Below are 6,400 nucleotides of genomic sequence, written 5' to 3' on the forward strand. Positions count from 1 at the left end.
TTTTGGCTGGTAATTATTCCAAAAAAAACTATCAATTCTGCAACAAAACCGCTCATGCCCGGCAATGCAAGAGAAGCCATCGATAAAATAGTGAAAATGGTGAATATTTTTGGCATTGGGATAGCCATTCCGCCCATTTCGTCGAGATAAAGAAGACGTAGTCTATCATAACTAGTTCCCGCCAAGAAAAAAAGCGCAGCGCCAATAAATCCATGAGAGATTATTTGTAAAATAGCGCCATTAAGTCCCGTATCGCTTATAGAACTAATTCCTATAATTAAGAAACCCATATGAGATACTGAGGAATAAGCTATTCTTTTTTTTAAATTACGTTGACCAAGAGATGTTGAAGCTGCATAGATTATTTGAATTGAACCTAATAGCATTAACCAGGGAAATATAGAATGAGCGCGGGATAATAATTCCATATTAATTCGAACCAATCCATATGCTCCCATTTTTAATAAGATTCCGGCTAAAAGCATACAAGTGCTGTAATGTGCCTCCCCGGGGGTGTCTGGTAACCATGTATGGAAAGGTATAATTGGCGATTTGACAGTAAAAGCAATAAAAAATTCCATATAGAAAATTATTTCCAGCGCCATGGGATACGATTGATTAGTTAATGATTCAAAATTTAATGTTGGTTCATTAGAACCATATAAACCCATAGCCAGAATTCCCATTAATAAAAAAATGGAACTTCCTGCAGTGTACAAAATAAACTTTGTAGCTGAATACAAACGTTTCTTACCCCCCCACATAGATAAAAGTAGATAAACGGGAATTAATTCTAATTCCCACATGATGAAAAAAAGTAAAATGTCTCGAGAAGAAAATGATCCTATTTGACCACTATACATTGCTAACATCAGGAAATAAAAAATGGTGATTCTCGAGTAACCGGCTGACTGCTAACGTAGCTAAAGTGTGATAAATCCTGTCAATAAAATGGGTCCTAAAGAGAGTCCATCTATTCCGAATCTCCATAAAAGTCAAAAAAATGATCCATTATAATTCTCTGTCAATTGAATTAGTGGATCATCCAATTCTAAATATAACAAATGCATAGGTTGTTAGAAGGAATCCATTAAGCATATACAAATATATACCACTATCACCTTATTTCCTTTATGAGGAAATAAGAAAATTAAGAACCTCCACTATTGGCAAAACTACAATTATTGTTAACCAAGGAAATAATTCGTGATAAAATAAGATATACTTAGACAGAAAAACCCGCTCAAAATAGAAAAGCAATTTTTTTTCTATTTTGAGCGCGGGTTTTTGTCAGTAAAAAAAAACGTATTTTGTGGTGTTTTTGAAACGTATCAATAAGCTAGACCCATGCTTCGAGTTGTCTCATGCCATAAATAAACTCGAACACTTAAGAAATCCGTCGGACAGGCGGATTCACACCTCTTACAACCAACACAGTCCTCTGTTCTTGGGGCAGAAGCAATTTGCTTAGCTTTACATCCGTCCCAAGGTATCATTTCTAATACATCTGTGGGGCAGGCTCGAACACATTGAGTACATCCTATACATGTATCATAAATCTTTACTGAATGTGACATTGAATCTATAGAAATCTTTGAACATCAAAAATTGAAAATTTTCGATCTAGTAAACTCGTAAATGAATTCTATATTTAGACACCAGATGAATCAATGATTTATCAGAATTTTGCTAATAAAAATAGACTTATAGATCAATTCATAAGAAGAGAATAGGACCAAAATACTTTGATTTCTTTTATTTATTTTCACAAACATGATTCTAAGTTGCGTATCATACATGCTAATTTGAATTGATAAATATTACACTATTCATTCTAAATTCTACTTTTTATGATTTATTATAATCAATACTATTTATTCAACAAATTCAATTGATTCATACGGGTTGATTTTTTGTTACGATAAATTGAGGAAACAATAGCAGGTCCGATAGCTGCTTCAGCGGCTGCAACAGCTATAACAAAAATTGAAAAAATATTTCCTTTTAATTGGCGACTATCAAAAAAATCAGAAAAGGTTACGAAATTTATATTAACTGCATTCAGTATAAGTTCAAGACAATAAGGCTCTAACCATATTTCGACTCGTGATTAATCCATAGATACCCATAGAAAATAAATAGGCACTCAAAATAAGTACTGCTCGAACATCATTGACCAACTCCTTACCAATTTTGATTCATTTCATCAATATGAACAAGAATTCAACGGAAATAACTGGGAGAAAATTAAACAAAATAGAATTCAGATTTAGATTATTAGTTAGAATAAGTTCTTATTGGCGAGCCACAACAATTGCACCTATCAAAGCAGCTAAAAGAATTATGGAAATGAGTTCAAATGGAAGAAAAAAATCTGTTGATAAATGAATTCCAATTTGTTGACTAGTACTTATAAAATCTTGTTCTATAATCTGATTTGGTCTCACAGTCCAAATAATCCCGTACCATGATGTATCTGGAATAGTAGTTATTAGTGAAACAAAAATACTTGTACAAACCATCAAAGTAATTCCATCCCCAATGGTCCAAAGACGAAAATCTTGGTAATATTCTGACCTATTCATGAACATTACAGCAAATATGATTAAAACATTTATAGCGCCCACGTAAATAAGTAGCTGCGATGCAGCTACAAAATGGGAGTTTGATAAAATATAGACTAAAGATATACAAACAAGAACCAGTCCCAACGAAAAAGCAGAAAAAATTGGGTTGGTAAGTAATATTACTCCTAGACTTCCTAATATAAGACCCGATCCCAGAAAGACTAAAAGAAAATCATGTATCGGTTCAGGCAAATCCATTATATGTAAAATAAGAGATAAATAAATCGAAATTTCATGACTTTATTGATATGACCAGGAAAAAAATTATATACTAAATACTAAATTTCTCTCCGCATTGAATTCAATCAAATCCTAAGATAATAAGTGTGAATTGCTATAGGTACAGTTATAGGATCAATGTCATTCCATTCTTTCTATGAAAGAGTAGTTTGAAACTATACGAAAACTAAAGTATATATATAATATATGTATCGAATATTTCTACTAATAGAATATCTAATATAAAAATATCTACCTCTAAGATTTATTCTTTTTTTTTAATAACATTTTTCTTATTATCCAAATTATATTATCATATATATTATCAAATACATATATTTATATATAGAAATATATCGAATATGATTTGATTTATATAATCTTTATTTTTAGAAAAAGATTTTATAATTATATTATAATTAACTTAATTTTATTGAATTGTTCGAATTGTATAATCATCAATTACTGACACTGGTAAACGGCCCAAAGCAATTTGATTATAATTCAATCGTGACGATCATAAGTCGAAAGTTCATATTCTTCAGTCATTGATAAACAATTTGTTGGACAATACTCAATACAGTTACCAAAAATATACAGATTCCGAAATCAATACTGTAATTAAGCAATCGTTCTTTCGAATATCAGTTTCCAGTTTCCAATCAACAACGGTAGATCTATGGGACATACACGAACACATACTTCACAAGCAATGCATTTATCAAATTCGAAATGTATTCGACCACGGAAACGTTCCGATGTGATTATTTTTTCATAAGGATATTGAATAGTTACAGGTAAACGATTTGCGTGAGATAAGTAATCGTGAAACTTGACCAATGTACCTTGCAGCTGGACTGTTTGTTGACCATAATTCATAAATCCAGTTATCATAAGGAACATATCGTGAATATCTCTGATTATTTTTGTTTTTTTTCCTTCTCTTGTTTGAGACAAGTTATGAATATAGAAGGTCCGTTTTTTATAGTGAAAACAATTGAGACGAAGTTGTTAATAATAGATTACCGAGAGAAATGGGTAAAAGAAACTTCCATCCAAAATTTAATAATTGATCTATTCTTAGCCTAGGTAAAGTCCATCTTGTTGTGATAGAAACGAATAAGAACAAATAAGTTTTAGCTAGTGTAATAAAGATACCAATTGTTGTTACAAAAACTCCATATGCTTTATTTATTTCAAAAAATTCAGAAACAAATATGTACGGAATAGAGATATTCGGACCACCAAAGTAAAGAACTGTTACAAACAAGGAAGAAATTAATAGGTTTAAATAGGAAGCAATGTAAAATAAGCCAAATTTGATACCCGAATATTCGGTTTGATAACCCGCTATTAATTCTTCTTCCGCTTCTGGTAAATCAAAAGGTAATCTTTCACATTCTGCTAAAGAAGAAATTAGAAAAACGATGAAACCCATAGGTTGACGCCACAAATTCCATCCCCAAAAACCATATTTGGATTGCGCTTCAACTATATCAACTGTACTTAAGCTGTTAGATAATCCTAGTCGGTGATAACATTACTGTTCCCATCTCTATTACAGAACCGTACATGAGATTTTTCACCTCATACGGCTCCTTTTAAGCCTTCAATAAATCTAAGGACCAGACCGATTATTTATCTCTTGATATATTTATAAAATGGATAAGATTCGATTTTATCGGACGGTTCTGAATTAGACCAATTGAATTCTGTCTGTTTTGTTTTATTTAATGAAAAAATTAATAATAAAGAAAAATACATTTCAAATTTTATTTGAATAAATAAAAGATACAAAAAGTACTTCTGAATTGATCTTATCCCTTTAAAAAAAAATTGGAATTTGTTGAGTAATAACTGAATTCTTCAATAAAATACTCTTTATAGAATTCTCAATAACTTCTCCATCATTTTCGATTACAAAAAAGAATTATACATTCGTTTTCTGAATTATGACATGAATTCCATCTTCCTAGAATATAGATGTAAGAAAAAAAAAGAAAAAGGGTATCACTTTTTCTTTCGCTCCTAGCCTTTTTTTGTGCAACTAAAAAGGGACTCAAAAAAAAAGTGAATTAATGAAAACAAAAGTAAGGATTATTTCGTTCCTGATAGTCATTTATTTAATCAGTGGATGGAGCATACTCTGGATCGGAATTGTAGGAGTACTGCCTGATTTTTTCTACCAACTTAAAGCCCCAATTAGTATTCTTTTTCTATTATGTATAAATGCTTTTTGGATATTTAAAAAAATTTGCGTTACTAATCCTTTGTGTATTTTGGTGTTTCTACCCATCCATTCATTTTTTTATTAAACCCCTTTAGTTATGTTAATACATGTATGATAATTCATACAAATGATAGTGAAAACTCAAAAAAAAGGTTGGTTTTTCTTTTGTGCCCGCTTCAAGACAGGATGACTAATCAACCAACCTTGGGGGTAAATACCTCTTCTACTGAAAAATAGAATAGAATTTTTTTTTCACTTAATTCTTATACATGGAAAATGAGACTCAATATTTTGACTGCAATTTTAACTCCTCATACTATCTATTAACTATAAGTAATATATAACTATAAGTAATATAGTAATATATATAGAATTAATAAATTCTATTCAATAGAAGCTGTTTTATTTCACTCATATAACTATGCTGATTAAATTCTTCAATCCGAATTTCGAAAAAGAATAATGATAAGGATATATATCAATTTATTATCCTTCCTTACTAGAAAGCACTATAAAGAAAGGGGGGAGTATAGCAATAGTATCGAAAAGCTTTCTGTCTCAACGAATCGCACGTAGAGATATTGATAACACACATAGAGTTTAATGGGTATTTCATAACTAATCGATTGAGCAGCAAGCTCGTAGACCACCCAAAAAAGGAATATTTATTATTTGACCCCATATCCTGACATAAGAAGTCCAATGGGAAGCAATACTTGAAATAGCAATCCATAAAAAAACACCGATATTAGGTCAGATTAAAACAAAGTTATAATTAAAAGGAATTACTGAATAGCTTATTTATAATTGATATGACTGATATGAATGGTCCGATACTGAATAAATTAATATCTCCTCTAGATGGAATAAGATTCTCCTTGAAAAGTAGTTTTGTTCCGTCTGCTAGAGCTTGAAGAACTCCAAAAAGGACCAGCATATTCAGGTCCAATACGCTGTTGTATCCCTGCGGATATTTCTCTTTCTAACCATACAATTGCTAGTACACTTATTGTGATTCCTAATACAAGAATAAAAATAGGGGCAAATACCCATAGAATTCCATATACCTCTTTAAAAGATTCCAATCTGAAAAAAAAATGGATATCTTGTATTTCTGTTGTATCAATTATCATTTTCAACGATCAACCTCTCCCATAATGATATCTATGCTACCTAAGTATTGTCATTAATATCGGCCAATTTCATTGTTTTAACTAATATTGAGGAAGAATTTGCAAATTGATAAAACCCGGTGGACGAATTTTCCATCTCCAAGGAAAACCATTTTGATCACCTATTAGAAAAATTCCTAATTCTCCCTTAG

At 30.9% G+C, this 6,400-nt stretch overlaps 1 pseudogene; it reads right to left on the reverse strand.

Moving 5' to 3' along the window:
• Window positions 1-3,276: 3,276 nt before the first annotated feature.
• Window positions 3,277-6,218, reverse strand: LOC113848838 (annotated as a pseudogene).
• Between the last annotated feature and the right edge of the window lie 182 nt (window positions 6,219-6,400).

The sequence above is a fragment of the Abrus precatorius genome, unplaced genomic scaffold, assembly GCF_003935025.1.
Source record: "Abrus precatorius isolate BTA unplaced genomic scaffold, Abrus_2018 Scaffold85, whole genome shotgun sequence".
Taxonomy (NCBI): Eukaryota; Viridiplantae; Streptophyta; class Magnoliopsida; order Fabales; family Fabaceae; genus Abrus; species Abrus precatorius.